This window comes from Hylobates moloch, unplaced genomic scaffold, assembly GCF_009828535.3.
Source record: "Hylobates moloch isolate HMO894 unplaced genomic scaffold, HMol_V3 SCAFFOLD_13, whole genome shotgun sequence".
Lineage (NCBI taxonomy): Eukaryota > Metazoa > Chordata > Mammalia > Primates > Hylobatidae > Hylobates > Hylobates moloch.
In genome coordinates, this window is record NW_026652288.1 from 8,354,323 (window position 1) to 8,369,532 (window position 15,210).

Below are 15,210 nucleotides of genomic sequence, written 5' to 3' on the forward strand. Positions count from 1 at the left end.
TGGGAACATCTCAAATCTTATCTTCTAGCTACTTTAAAATATACAATAAAAAATAAAATATACAATAAACTGTTAAGTATAGTACCATGCTGCTGAACACTAGAGCTTACTCCTTCTACCTAACTATATGTCTGTACTTATTAACGAACCTCTCTTTATCACTCCCTGTCCCCTAGGCTAGTTTCTTCACCTCAGTGTCTGAGTTTCCCCATCTTCAAATAACTGCACAATTACATGCAATGGGATTAAAATAACACCTAACCCATATGAAGCCAATAAATATTAGCTGTTTTACATAATAACAGAATATGATCATTTCTTAACCACCCTTTCTTGGTAGATTCTCATAACCTGGATTGTTCTCTATTATGGAATCTTTTTTATTCCTTCATAACACTTTACTAAACTTGTAATTTACATATTTACGTTTTTTAAAATTTTTTTTTTTTTTTTTGAGACGGAGTCTCGCTCTGTCGCCCAGGCTGGAGTGCAGTGGCGCAATCTCAGCTCACTGCAAGCTCCGCCTCCTGGGCTCACACCATTTCCCTGCCCCAGCCTCTCCAAGTAGCTGGGACTACAGGCGCCCGCCACCACACCCGGCTAATTTTTTGTATTTTTAGTAGAGACGGGGTTTCATCGTGGTCTCGATCTCCTGACCTCATGATCCGCCCACCTCGGCCTCCCAAAGTGCTGGGATTACAAGTGTGAGCCACCGTGCCCGGCCTTACATTTTTTAAAATTTTTTTTTTTTTTTTTTAGCTACACCTGCTGGAATGGGACATATTTACCTGATTAATAGCTGTCTCTCCCACTAGGATATAAGCTTTTAAAAGGAACGAATTATTTTCTTTTGTTCTATACCAAATACCCAACACTTAGCTTAATAGCTGGCCCATACAAGACACTATATTTCTTGAATAAATGGACATCAGTTGAATCTAATGTCCACAGCATTTTCTGTCTAATGGGAATATAATGCTATACATTCTTTTGCACAATTAGCAAAAAAATTGATGTCTTGCCACCCGTTTTGAAAATGGCAGATGTAGCCAACAGCAATGTCAGAACAAAAAATCTATGTTGTAGTAAGCTCATTTTTAGAACTTGCCAATTTAATAGGCAAAATCTCTAAATGTATTCAAAATGCTTTCACCAAAAGGCCAATCGGTTAATAGACGCACCCTATAACTTTTCTCCGGTTACAGACACAGTGCATGAAAGCAACAATAGTGGCCATGCTGCCCAATGCTTACTTATTTCTTATCCTCCAGATATGACACAGTAAGTTCCTGAATGTGGCCCCTCCCATGGTTCTATCTCCAGCCCCTCTTCTCCTCCTCCCACTTAAGTCTCCAGCAACAATCACCCCTATGCAGTCCCCAGAGCCTACCCTGGCGCTGACATTCCTGGGCCTGGGTGGCAGCGCTTGCCCCCTCCACACAGAGGCCTAAGTGGTCCTCCTGAATCATGTCTTCTTACAACCATTCTGTGCTCAAAACACCCCAACGGTTGTACTCTCACTCAAAATCCCAGATCCCTACCAGGGCCGACCAGACCCTGCTTGATCTATTCCACCCCTTCTCCACCTCCCTAAGCTCAACTCTTGCTGCTCCTTCTCCTTGACTCTGCTCAGGCCACAGTGACTTTCTGTACATACGTCACCTGATCAGAGCTTCTCTGACCACCGTGTATAAATGGTGTATAACATTTATATGTGTATAAAACTGCCCTCTCCCCCTCTACTATGTCCTCCTTCCACAGCCCTATTTTAAAGGTCTTCTTTATAACACCTAGCATCACTCCACATACCACATACTTTGTTTTTGGTCTGCTTCCCCTAGCCAAACAAATGTAGCTCAATGAGAATAAAGACTATCTCTGTTTTGTTCACTGCTGAATCTCCAGCACTTGAGAGAAGTGCCTGGTACACCACAGAACCCAGTACCGGTAGAATGAATGGACATGCCCAAGCTCATCCAACTACCTGGAATGCCTGACCCAACTTTTAACATTCTTAACAAGCCAAAATGAGAGGTGACAGCGTGCTGGCAGTCCTCACAGCCCTCACTCTCGGCGCCTCCTCTGCCTGGGCTCCCACTTTGGCGGCACTTGAGGAGCCCTTCAGCCCACGGCTGCACTGTGGGAGCCCCTTTCTGGGCTGGCCAAGGCCAGAGCTGGCTCCCTCAGCTTGCAGGCAGGTGTGGAGGGAGAGGCATGAGTGGGAACCTGGGCTGCGCACGGCGCTTGTGGGCCAGCTGGAGTTCCCAGTGGGCATGGGCTTGGCGGGCCCTGCACTCAGAGCAGCCGGCCCGCCCTGTCGGTCCTGGACAATGAGGGGTTTAGAACCCGGGCCAGCAGCTGCGGAGGATGTACTGGGTCCCCCAGCAGTGCCAGCCTACAGGCGCTATGCTCGATTTCTCACCAGGCCTCAGCTGCCTTCCCGCGGGGCAGGGCTCTGGACCTGCAGCCTGCCATACCTGAGCCTCCCACCCCTCCATGGGCTCCTCTGCGGCCCGAGCCTCCCTGACGAGCGCCACCCCCTGCTCCACGGCGCCCAGTCCCATCAACCACCCAAGGGCTGAGGAGTGCGAGCGCACGGCGCGAGACTGGCAGGCAGCTCCACCTGCAGCCCCGGTGCAGGATCCACTGGGTGAAGCCAGCTGGGCTCCTGAGTCTGGTGGAGACATGGAGAACCTTTATGTCTAGCTCAGGGATTGTAAATACACCAATCAGCACCCTGTGTCTAGCTCAGGGTCTGTGAATGCACCAATCGACACTCTGTATCTAGCTGCTCTGGTGGGGTCTTGGAGAACCTTTATGTCTAGCTCAGGGATTGTAAATGCACTCTGTATCTAGCTCAAGGTTTGTAAACACACCAATCAGCATCCTGTGTCTAGCTCGAGGTGAGTGCACCAGTCGACACTCTGTATCTAGCTGCTCTGGTGGGGCCTTGGAGAACCTTTGTGTCCATACTCTGTATCTAACTGATCTGATGGGGACGTGGAGAACCTTTATGTCTAGCTCAGGGATTGTAAATGCACCAATCAGTGCCCTGTCAAAACAGACCACTCGGCTCTACCAATCAGCAGGATGTGGGTGGGGCCAGATAAGAGAATAAAAGCAGGCTGCCCAAGCCAGAGTGGCAACCCGCTCGAGTCCCCTTCCACACTGTGGAAGCGTTGTTCTTTCGCTCTTTGCAATAAATCTTGCTACTGCTCACTCTTTGGGTCCACACTGCTTTTATGAGCTGTTAACACTCAACACGAAGGTCTGCAGCTTCACTCCTGAAGCCAGCGAGACCACGAGCCCACTGGGAGGAACGAACAACTCCAGACGCGCCTCCTTAAGAGCTGTAACACTCACCGCAAAGGTCTGCAGCTTCACTCCTGAGCCAGCGAGACCACGAACCCACCAGAAGGAAGAAACTCCGAACACATCCGAACATCAGAAGGAACAAACTCCAGACGTGCCACCTTAAGAGCTAAAGCACTCACCACGAGGGTCCGCAGCTTCATTCTTGAAGTCAGTGAGACCAAGAACCCACCAATTCTGGATATAAAAACATACCCTTCAAAACCCCACTTGCGGGTCACCTTTAAACTAACTTATGTATGTATATGTATGTATGTATGTATGTATTTATTTATTTATTTTTATTGAGACAGGGTCTGGCTCTATTGCCTAGGATAGAGTGCGGTGGCACATTCATAGCTCACTGCAGACTCAAACTCCTGGACTCAAGTGATCCTCCTGCCTCACCCTGAGTAGCTGGCACTACAGGTGCATGCCAACACACCCAGATAATTGTTTACATTTTTAATTTTTGTAGAGACAGGTCTTGCTATATTGCCGAGGCTGCTCTTGAACTCCTAGCCTGAAGTGATCCTCCTGCCTTAGCCTCCCAAAGCACTGAGATTACAGGTGTGAGCCTGCATGCCCAACCTTGAACTAATTTATTAAGGGCTGTCTCTCTCCTTCATTCTTCTATCCCCAGAACCTATTACAGATCTAGAACAGGTAGAAACTTAATAGATAACCGTCAAATTGAATAACTGCATAGGTATGCTAAAGATACCTCTTCTGGAGGACTTTGCCCACCCACAGTCCCTGCTACCCTCAACAGCCATGTTCTCTAGCATCAGCCATACCCAGGGATGGGCATATGATCTGTGGCATGAAACTGTTGAAAAAGATAAGCTGGGCCAATCAGACTTCTCTCTCTAGAACTGGGAATTAGAAACCAGACTGGGCCAGTCAATATGGGTCACACATAAAATGATACAGTTCTGAGACAGCCAATCAGCAAAGAGAGAACACAACAGATATGAACAGAAAAGAGACTCCTCCTAAGTAAGAGAACAAACGTGGCCCCTAAGAGGAGGTCAGAGCTGCAGTGAGCCAAGATCATACCACCTGCACTCCAGCCTGGGCAACAGAGCCAGATCCTGTCTCAAAAAAAAAAAAAAAAAGTTGCCCCAGGGAGATGTAGAAAATGGAGCTACCTGGGACCCTGACTTCTTTCTGACTCTCATTCAATCCTATTATCTCCTTTCCTTGAAGTAAAAGATTTAAGTTTCTGTTGTCTTCTAAACAGCCCTGACAAATACAGTAGCACATAAAATGGAGAAACTGACCATTCTTGAGCAAAAGCAGGAAGAAGGGGATGGCACATTCATACATGATCCTATAAAAATTAATCTGGCAGTGTATGTGACCCAGACTGGAAAAACACAAAGAATCAGGGCCCTAGATACCAGTCGAGGAACCACCAAACAGACAGTACACAGGAGAGGCAGTGGGAATAGAGAAGAAATGAGAGATATTAACTTGAAAAATATAAAATCCCCAATATTTGAACTTTCTGACCTACCAAAATATCCAGAAGAGATATTCTGGATATAAAGATAAAACTATGTGACTGGATGGAAAAGAAAAGAACAGGTGAAAGATGACCAGATGCCCAGCATAGGTGACTGAAGAATGGAGCTGCCTTTAACAAAAAAAAAAAAAAGGAGAAAGAGACTTTTATCTACTTAGTTAGGCCTCCTCCCTCCCTCCCACCACCCCAGCTGGGTGAATGGGGCTATGGGGTGCTTTGGCCAGGCTGAATTTGAAGTGTCCCAAAAGAGCTAGGTCGGAGAAACCTACCCAATACTTGGAAAAAGATATGAATGATCTGGAAATTATTCACATAAAGGGTGTAGAACAAGGATTCTCAAACTTGTGTGCATCAAAATTATTTGGGAAGCTTGTCAAATACACATATCCCTTGAGCTCCTCGCTGGGAGAATCCCATTCCCTAGATCTGGGGTGGTGCCCAGAAACTGACATTTTAACAAGCACCTCAAAATGATTCTGATGAAAGTAGTCCATGCTAGTAAAGCTAGAAGGGAACAAAGAACACACCTGGCCATGGCATTTCCCAACCTGGGCTCTGCACTCAATACCCCACGGTGGTTTAAAAAGGTGTAGATGTCTGGTCCTCAGTGTTGTCAAAACGTGGACAGGAACGAACGTGAAGGGGTGATTCCCGAGCCACACCTCAGGCCGAAGGAATGGGAATCTCTAAAACGCTAAAAAATCTACATTTTTAACAAGCGCCCATAGGGAGCAGAGATGGCTGCATAAATAGTTATTCATAAACAAATTCTTCATCGGTTTAAACCTGTCAACTTAAAAGAATAAAAATTCCAACATTACGAAGTGATGAAGAAATTATTTCCCTATAAATAAATCTTGGAGGCGTGGAAAGCAATGGCTTGCACTATTTTGCCAGGCGTTTAAAAGCCTGCACAGGACAATGGAGCAATGGAGCCCACGATAAAAGCAAGGGAGAAAACAACACCTTCCGGCCCACGGAAGCCTAGAATAGGAACCTAGAACGATCAGCGGCACCAGCTAAGGGGGCTCTCAAGGTGGTGGATGTGCCAGAGGCTGCTTGGCAAAAGAAAAAAAAAAACGGTTTTACCAACACCTTTCACCCCAGCCCACCCGAGGGGCCCCTGAGGAGACAGACGACCCGAGACTCCAAGGTCGGAGACCTTCCCAGCGCTCCAGGAAACGCGGACTCGCCCCGAAAGTCGGGGCCCGAGCGTCCGGGGCCCGCGCCAGGCCCTTCCCGGGACCCCCGGCCCGAGCTCGCCCCTCCCGCGCACTCCCCGGCTGTCCCACCTTCCCGGCCAGCTCCCCGAGCCCTGCCTCGCCCCCGTCTCCTCACCAATCCCGCGACAAAGCCCCGCGGACCGGCCTCCACACTGACCGTCTCCCAACCTAGTCCTCAGCTCCGGCGGAACGGGCCTGCTCGGCTGCAGGCGATGTCAGAGGACGGGAAAACAAGAGACGGCGACTGCAAGCGCGTCGCCCTCACCACACCCGGCGGCCATATTCTTCCCTCTCCGTGAACTGACAGATCACGTGCCCTGTGTAGGGGCGGGACTCCGGGTTGCCACGCCCCCTGGGCGTGGAGGGGAGGGGCGTAGGGGGGAGTGGCGTAGAACAGGCGGGGCTGGAGGGGCTGCGGGGCGGGGACACCTGGGACAAGCGTCCCAGGCGATGTTTTTCACTGTGAATGTCATTCTTATTACAGTTAATTTATTATCCCTATTTGCCATTATAATCAAGCTTATTTAGAGAAGTAAACATCAATTATAACTTCAGAAGACACTGCACATACATGAGAAATGAAAGCCCGCTCAGCAGCCTTCTTCCAGATCCAGGAGCGAGACCTCTGCCTTCCGCGGGGCCTGTAGTTCACACTCCGGGCCTTCCAGGTCTCCCAGCACCTCCCCTCACCTCCTTCAGCCTCCACATTCCTAGGCCTTGCTGCCAACAAGCGTCAATCTTGATTTTTTGAAAAGGTCCAAGGATGATTACGACGTGCGTAGGTTGGGAACCATCGAAAAGCACCCACCGATGTGTCAACCTGGCAACTCAGGAAAAAGCCAATAAGGAGCCTGACTTCATCAGAAGTTGGTGTGGGCTGGAGACAACGGCTCATATCTGTAATCCCAGCACTTTGGGAGGCCAAGACCGAGGAGCACTTGAGCCCAGGAGTTTGAAACCAGCCTGGGCAACATGGAGAGACCTCGTCTCTACAAAAAAAAAAAAAATACAAAAATACAAAACTTAGCCAGGCGTGGTGTTGCACACCTGTAGTCCCAGCTACTTAGGAAGCAGAGGTGAGAAGATCACTTGAGCCCAGGAGTTCGAGGCTGCAGTGAGCTGAGATCACACCACTGCACTTCAGCCAGGGCAACAGATGTGTACCCAATGTGTACAGTGGAGTCCTAAACGGTGTGATTTCTTCAATATTGGCTTGCTAAGACCAGCCACTGTTGTAAACAGGGCAGGGTGGGTCAGGAGTTGGGGGTTAGAAGTATGGTAGGTGTATTAGCCCGTTTTCACACTGCTGTAAAGAACCACCTGAGACAGGGTAATTTATAAAGAAAAGAGATTTAATTGACTCACAGTTCTGCAATGGCTGGGAAAGCCTCAGGAAACTTAAAATCATGGCGGAAAGGGAAGCAAACACGTCCTTCATCACATGGCTGCAGGAAGAGAGGTGCCAAGCAAAAGGGTCAAAAGCCCCTTATACATGCAACAGATCTCGTGAGAATTCACTCACTATCACGAGAACAGCACGGGGGAAACCGCTGACGTGATCCAATCACCCCCAACCAAGTCCCTCCCTTGACACATGGGGATTATGGGGAATACAATTCGAGATGAGATTTGGGTGGGGTCACAGAGCCAAACCATATCAGTAGGATATAAGGATGAAGCCGACCTTAGGGTAGCGGAGAAGACAAGGAAACAGGTTAAATGTGCATTATTTAGCACAGCCTTTCTGAGTCCTGACCATGTCCTAGGCACTGTGCAGTAAGGAGGTAAGCACAGAGGATGGAGTTACCAACTCTGCTTGGGGTCCACTAGGAAGGTTCACAAAAGAGGGGACCCCCCCAGCTGTATCTGAAGTATAGTCTGTCCATCACAATCAGTTGGATGGGGCTAGGAAGAATGTCCAGGTGGGGGAACAACACTTTGGAAAAGAATAGAGATGAGAAGGAGGGTGTCCCAAAGCTCCAGGAACTGTCAATATTTGCCAGCCTTGGGGCTGGGGTGGCAGCATGGGAGGGGGCAGTAGACGGAGCAGAGGTCAGCCTCTGAAGGGCCTTGAGTGTTAAGTACCATTTGGGAATTTGTTCTAGGGAAATAGAAGGCCACTGAAGGGATTAGAAGAGTATCAAATTTGTCCTACGGAAATAGAAGGCTGCCTCCCCCAGCATCCCCTACCCTTCCCACCACCCCCCAACCCCATCTTTCCTCAGCCTCCAGCTGTTTCCCTCAATCCCCTCCATCCTCCTCTTATCCTCCCACCGCTTCCTCCACCCTCTGTCCCCACATCCTCCCCCAACTCTCCCCACCCCTCTCTTCCTCCCATCCCTCCCTCTGTCCTCCCCTGTCTTCCTCCAGCCACCCGAGCTTCTCTAATCCTCCCACCGCTTCCCTAGTCCTCCTTCTGTCCTCCCTCATCCTCTTGCCTCCCTCTCTTGATAGCACAGTTTAGGACTCCCTCCTGGAAATATTTCTTTTTTTTTTCTTTTTTTTTTTTTTTTTTGGAGACGGAGTCTCGTTCTGTCGCCCAGGCTGGAGTGCAGTGGCGCGATCTCGACTCACTGCAAGCTCCACCTGCTGGGTTCACGCCATTCTCCTGCCTCAGCCTCCCGAGTAGCTGGGACTACAGGCGCCCGCCCCCGCGCCTGGCTAATTTTTTGCGTTTTTAGTAAAGACGGGGTTTCACCGTGTTAGCCAGGATGATCTCGATCTCCTGACCTCATGATCCGCCCGCCTCGGCCTCCCAAAGTGCTGGGATTACAGGGGTGAGCCACCGGGCCCAGCCCCCTCCTGGAAATATTTCTTCTCCTGGGCTTCTATCCCATTCTTCTGGCGCTCCTTCTCAGATTCCACCTCCCATGAATTGTTGAGGTTGCAGAGTTCTGTCCCCATTGGACTCACCCATACCTCTCCCACCCACCCTTCCTCCTGCATTACTAGTTTCAGAGCCCTAGTTCCATCCCTAACCACCAAAACAGGAAGTTGGAAGTCATCTTCCCCCTGATTAAATGGTCAGTTAATCAGCCCATCACCTGACTGTAGCCACTTTCATCCCAGTGATCTGTTTAAAGGCCTCAGAGCTCCCAACCAGGACCATCCCAATACCCCCAGCAACTCTCCTGCTAAGCCAGTGGCCCTGCTAACCCAGTGGCCCTGCTAACCATTTCTCCACAAGCTTGCCAGCTAATGCCACTTCTTTCATTAAACTCTTCAGTGGCCTTCTGTTTCCCCAGAACAAATTCCCAAATGGTACTTAACACTTGAGGCTCTTCAGAGGCTGGCCCTGCGGTGTCTCCTGCCCCCTCCCATGCGGCTACTCCCACCCCAAGGCCGGCAAATATTGACAGTTCCTGGAACTTTGGGTCGTGCTCTTTCTCATCTCCATTCTTTTCCAAAGTGTTGTTCCCCAACCTGGGCGTTCTTCCGCCTCATCCAACTGACTGTGATGGGCAAATTCTATTTAAGGTACAGCTGAGGGGGTCCCCTCTTTTGTGAACCTTCCTAGTGGACCCCCACAGAGTTGGCCATTTCATTCTCCGTGCTTACCTTCGTACTGCACAGTGCCTGGGACAGCGTCAGGACTCAGAAAGCTGTGTTAAAGAAGGCACATTTAATCTGTGTCCTCGTTCTCTCCCCCACTCTAAGGTCGACTTCATCCTTATATCCCACCATACCTCCAACACCCCCTCCTCCACCCCCACCCCCCCCCCACCCCCGTTTATAACAGTGGCTGCCCTTAGCAAAGCCATTACCAAAGAAATCACACCAGTTAGGGCTTCATTGTATGTGTGGGGGTATTCTCTCCTTGTTTCATGAGGGTATGAACCCAAAATATCTGAGACAGTCTCAGTCAATTAAGAAAGTTTATTTTGCCAATGCTAAGGAGCACCCGTGACATACTCTCAGGCAGTCCTAAGGACATGTGCCCCAGGGGATCAGGGTACAGCTTGCTTTTAAACATGTTAGGGATGCATAATACATCAATCAATACATTTAAGATTTGCACTGGTTCCATCTGGAAGGGCGGGACAGCTGGAAGGGAGGGGGTCCTTCCAGGTCATAGGTAAATTTAAAATTTTTCTGATTGGCAATTGGTTGAAAGAGTTATTATCAGTAGAAAGGGGTTTACTTTCTACTTTTTAAGATTTTACTTTTTAAGACCAAGATTTTATTATGCAGGTGAAGCCGCCAAGTATCAGGCTTCAGAGAGAATAGACTGTCAATGTTTCTTATCAGACTTCATGTCTGCATTGATGTTAATGCTGGAGGGATATAAAGAGGCCTGACTCCCTCTTCCATCATGGCCTGAACTAGATGTTAAGGTTAACTCTGGAATGCCTTTGGCAGAGAAGAGGGGTCCATGCAGACGGTTGGGAGGCCTTAGGATTTTCTTTTTGGCTTACAAGCGTCACGTCAACTTCTGATGAAGCCGTCCATGCTCCTTGCTGGCTTTCACCTGAGTTGCCGGGTTGACATATAGGTGGTGCTTTTCAATGGTTCCCAACCTATGCATATCGCAATCATCTTTTTAAAATCACCTTTTAAAAAATCAAGATTGACGCTTAGTGGCAGCAAGGCCTAGGAATGTGGATTTTAAAAGATCTCTCCAGCTGATTCTAATGAAACACCCTGTGAGACTTTGTTTCGGTTCCATTGTGTCCAAATCAGTGATTTCAAATACCAACATCCCTTTTTAAGGTCAAGCAATGTTTGGAGGACCCACAGAGGACAGCAGGTGTCCTTCTAGTCATCACCGATTGTGAAAGCAACACGGGAGTTGCAGTTTGTGTTCTCCCAGGGATCTGTAGCCCCAGAATGGGAAGCTGTGCTCCAAACATAAGGAACTACGCGAATAGTCAGCAAGGCATTTGACAGCTTTTCTTGGTGGGTTTGTGGACACGGGAAATGTGGGTTCTCTATCAGAGGTTGGTCACTGAAAGGGCTCACTGCAGTGTGCTGGTTAGTGAAATGATGACCCAGGAAGATGGGGCTCCTGAAGACTTCGCCTCGCCCATCATGCTCAATTTGGAGAAGGGTTGCCCTCATTCTAACCCCCACCCCACCACTCTACCCCACCTCTCCCCCCAAACCCCCTACTGCCTCTGCCCTCATAATTTCTGGTTTTTTTTTCTTGTCTCAGTCTTTTATTTTATTTTATTCTTGTTATACTTTAAGTTTTAGGGTACATGTGCACAACGTGCAGGTTTGTTACATATGTATCCATGTGCCATGTTGGTGTGCTGCACCCATTAACTCGTCATTTAGCATTAGGTGTATCTCCTAATGCTATCCCTTCCCCCTCCCCCCACCCCACAACAGTCCCTGGTGTGTGATGTTCCCCTTCCTGTGTCCATGTGTTCTCATTGTTCAATTCCCACCTATGAGTGAGAACATGTGGTGTTTGGTTTTTTGTCCTTGCGATAGTTTGCTGAGAATGATGGTTTCCAGTTTCATCCATGTCCCTACAAAGGACATGAATTCATCATTTTTTATGGCTGCATAGTATTCCATGGCGTATATGAGCCACATTTTCTTAATCCAGTCTATCATTGTTGGACATTTAGGTTGGTTCCAAGTCTTTGCTATTGTGAATAGTGCCACAATAAACATACGTGTGCATGTGTCTTTATAGCAGCATGATTTATAATCCTTTGGGTATATACTCAGTAATGGGATGGCTGGGTCAAATGGTATTTCTAGTTCTAGATCCTATTCAACATAGTGTTGGAAGTTCTGGCCAGAGCAATCAGGCAGGAGAAGGAAATAAAGGGCATTCAATTAGGAAAAGAGGAAGTCAAATTGTCCCTGTTTGCAGATGACATGACTGTATATCTAGAAAACCCCATGGTCTCAGCCCAAAATCTCCTTAAGCTGATTAGCAACTTCAGCAAAGTCTCAGGATACAAAATCAATGTACAAAAATCACAAGCATTCTTGTACACCAATCACAGACAAACAGAGAGCCAAATCATGAGTGAACTCCCATTCACAATTGCTTCAAAGAGAATAAAATACCTAGGAATCCAACTTACAAGGGAGGTGAAGGACCTCTTCAAGGAGAACTACAAACCACTGCTCAATGAAATAAAAGAGGATACAAACAAATGGAAGAACATTCCATGCTCATGGGTTGGAAGAATCAATAGCGTGAAAATGGCCATACTGCCCAAGGTAATTTATAGATTCAATGCCATCCCCATCAAGCTACCAATGACTTTCTTCACAGAATTGGAAAAAACTATTTTAAAGTTCATATGGAACCAAAAAAGAGCCCGCATCGCCAAGTCAATCCTAAGCCAAAAGAACAAAGCTGGAGGCATCACGCTACCTGACTTCAAACTATACTACAAGGCTACAGTAACCAAAACAGCATGGTACTGGTACCAAAACAGAGATATAGACCAATGGAACAGAACAGAGCCCTCAGAAATGATGCCGCATATCTACAACTATCTGATCTTTGACAAACTTGACAAAAACAAGAAATGGGGAAAGGATTCCCTATTTAATAAATGGTGCTGGGAAAACTGGCTAGCCATATGTAGAAGGCTGAAACTGGATCCCTTCATTACACCTTATACAAAAATTAATTCAAGATGGATTAAAGACTTACATATTAGACCTAAAACCATAAGAACCCTAGAAGAAAACCTAGGCAATACCATTCAGGACATAGGCATGGGCAAGGACTTCATGTCTAAGACACCAAAAGCAATGGCACAAAAGCCAAAATTGAAAAATGGGATCTAATTAAACTAAAGAGCTTCTGCACAGCAAAAGAAACTACCATCAGAGTGAACAGGCAACCTACAGAATGGGAGAAAATTTTTGCAATCTACTCATCTGACAAAGAGCTAATATCCAGAATCTACAATGAACTCAAACAAATTTACAAGAAAAAAACAACCCCATCAAAAAGTGGGCAAAGGATATGAACAGACACTTCTCAAAGAAGACATTTATGCAGCCAAAAAACACATGAAAAATGTTCATCATCACTGGCCATCAGAGAAATGCAAATCAAAACCACAATGAGATACCATCTCATACCAGTTAGAATGGCCATCATTAAAAAGTCAGAAAACAACAGGTGCTGGAGAGGATGTGGAGAAATAGGAACACTTTTACACTGTTGGTGGGACTGTAAACTAGTTCAACCATTGTGGAAGTCAGTGTGCCCTCATAATTTCTGTAACTCCATTCCTCTACAACAAGTCGGAGAGACTGGCTTTAAGCAGTGCCAGGCTCATGCCCAGGCAGAGCTCTGCCCACCGGGTGTGAGCCATACCGGGTGTGTGTGAACCTGCACAACTGAAACACGTCTCTCTGAGGAACTTGGAACGCAACAGTGAGCAAGGCAGGAGGAGAGCGAGGCAGTGCTGGCCTCTCCAGCTTGGGTTGTCCAAGCACTGCTGAACTATCCTGGGGGTTGTCAGTGAAGAACTCTGCAAATCTCCATCTCAGAAGACACAGGAGGTTCAGTCCCAGACACTGATAAGACAATGCCTACGCCACCTGAACCTCCTGCTCCTCTCCCCAGCAAAGAAAAATCCCTGAGGATACGCAGCATGCAACTTGTTCTTTCTTAGGAATGTTTTGGAAAGCAATCCAGGTAACAGCCTGGAAAGAAGTTATTGGAAACAGGCTCAGCTGTAGCCACATTTTGATGGAGGAGGAGAGGCGAGTCAGACGCCAGGTGTGGCAGGGGGCAGATGATGGCTGGCCAGCAAGGAGAAACCCTAGCCCCTTGCCCCACTGCAGATCTGAACTGGAGAGGGGAGACCCTTGGGTTCACTATTTTTGCTATTATACTGGGCCAGGCATTTAATTACTAAAAATGATAATTTGTAATGACTAAAAGTGGCAAGATAACATTTTAGGATGTAAACGTCACAAGAAAAATTATGAAAATTTTGAGACCTACTCAAAATTCCTCCAGGGATGGGAGGCAAGAGGTCTATAGGCCCAGGCACTCACAGGAGCGGTCCTGAGGAAAAGGCAAGTTGCTTTGCAATTCTGTTGTATTGCATTCACCTGTCTCAAATGATGGTGACATTAGGCCAGGTGCAGTGGCTCACGCCTGTAATCCCAGCACTTTGGGAGGCTGAGGGGGACGGATCACCTGAGGTCAGGAGTTCGAGACCAGCCTACATGGCGAAACCCCATCTCTACTAAAAATACAAAAATTAGCCAGGCATGGTGGCACATGCCTGTAATCCCAGCTACTCGGGAGGCTGAGGCAAGAGAATCACTTGAACCCAGGAGGTGGAGGTTGCAGTGAGCTAAGATTGCACCACTGCACTCCAGCCTGGGTGACAGAATGAGAGTCTGTCTAAAAAAAAAAAAAAAAAATCATGTGATGGTAACATTTAGTAAATTATATCTATTTTAATAACAAATATTTCCTCGCTCATGCCAAATGCTGTTTATTTCTTTCATACTTACGAGCTCTAAAACTCATCTTTTACAAAGATATAACTGTTGCAAAGTATAACAAAAATTATTTCTCCTCAGTTTTCTTTCAAATATATCCCTCTTTCCACATTCTTTAGTTTTTCTCATGGTTCCTGGAGCCTAAATCTTTTTGTCAAATGCATCCCCAGGGTTTCACTCCAGCAGAATCACTCAAATCAGTTGAAGGGTCTGGCTTCTGGACTTGCTATGTGGTTTTTATGTAGAGGGAAAAATAGGAGTTATCTTTCCATTCCTCACCACTCTCCCCATCAAGACTATAATTTAATCACCCTTTCATCTTTTTTAACAGTATCAGCATACTGAGATGATGATTTCAGCAGTCCAGGTTTCAAGTTCATGGTAATTACATTTTCCATAGAAGTCTGAAGATGTTTTGTGTGCCACATTGCTTTAGAAATTGTTCTTCTCTGATTATAAAAGGAATATGAGTTCATTATAAAGAATTTGGAAAATACATAAAAATTTGAAGAGATAGCTCCCCTAATCTTATCACTCTGACTTCTTAAACGGAGATTTAAAAAATAATTTTTATTGACTGGGTGTGGTGGCTCAAGCCTGTAATCCCAGCAGTTTGGGAGGCTGAGGTGGGCAGATCACTTGAGGTCAGGAGTTCGAGACCAG

The 15,210-nt window shown here is 47.1% G+C and overlaps 1 protein-coding gene across 14 annotated transcripts in view; it reads right to left on the bottom strand.

The window, feature by feature from the left end:
- Positions 1 to 6,392, bottom strand: part of KIDINS220 (kinase D interacting substrate 220) — a 125,454-nt gene extending 119,062 nt beyond the window's left edge. For 13 of the 14 annotated variants that reach the window (XM_032172160.1, XM_032172162.2, XM_032172158.1 and 10 more), the window contains exon 1: positions 6,260 to 6,392. The gene's annotated coding sequence lies outside the window, so the exon portion shown is untranslated. Of the gene's footprint in view, positions 1 to 6,217 lie in introns of all 14 variants that reach the window. The other variant, XM_058426110.1, reaches the window with a different exon arrangement.
- Between the last annotated feature and the right edge of the window lie 8,818 nt (positions 6,393 to 15,210).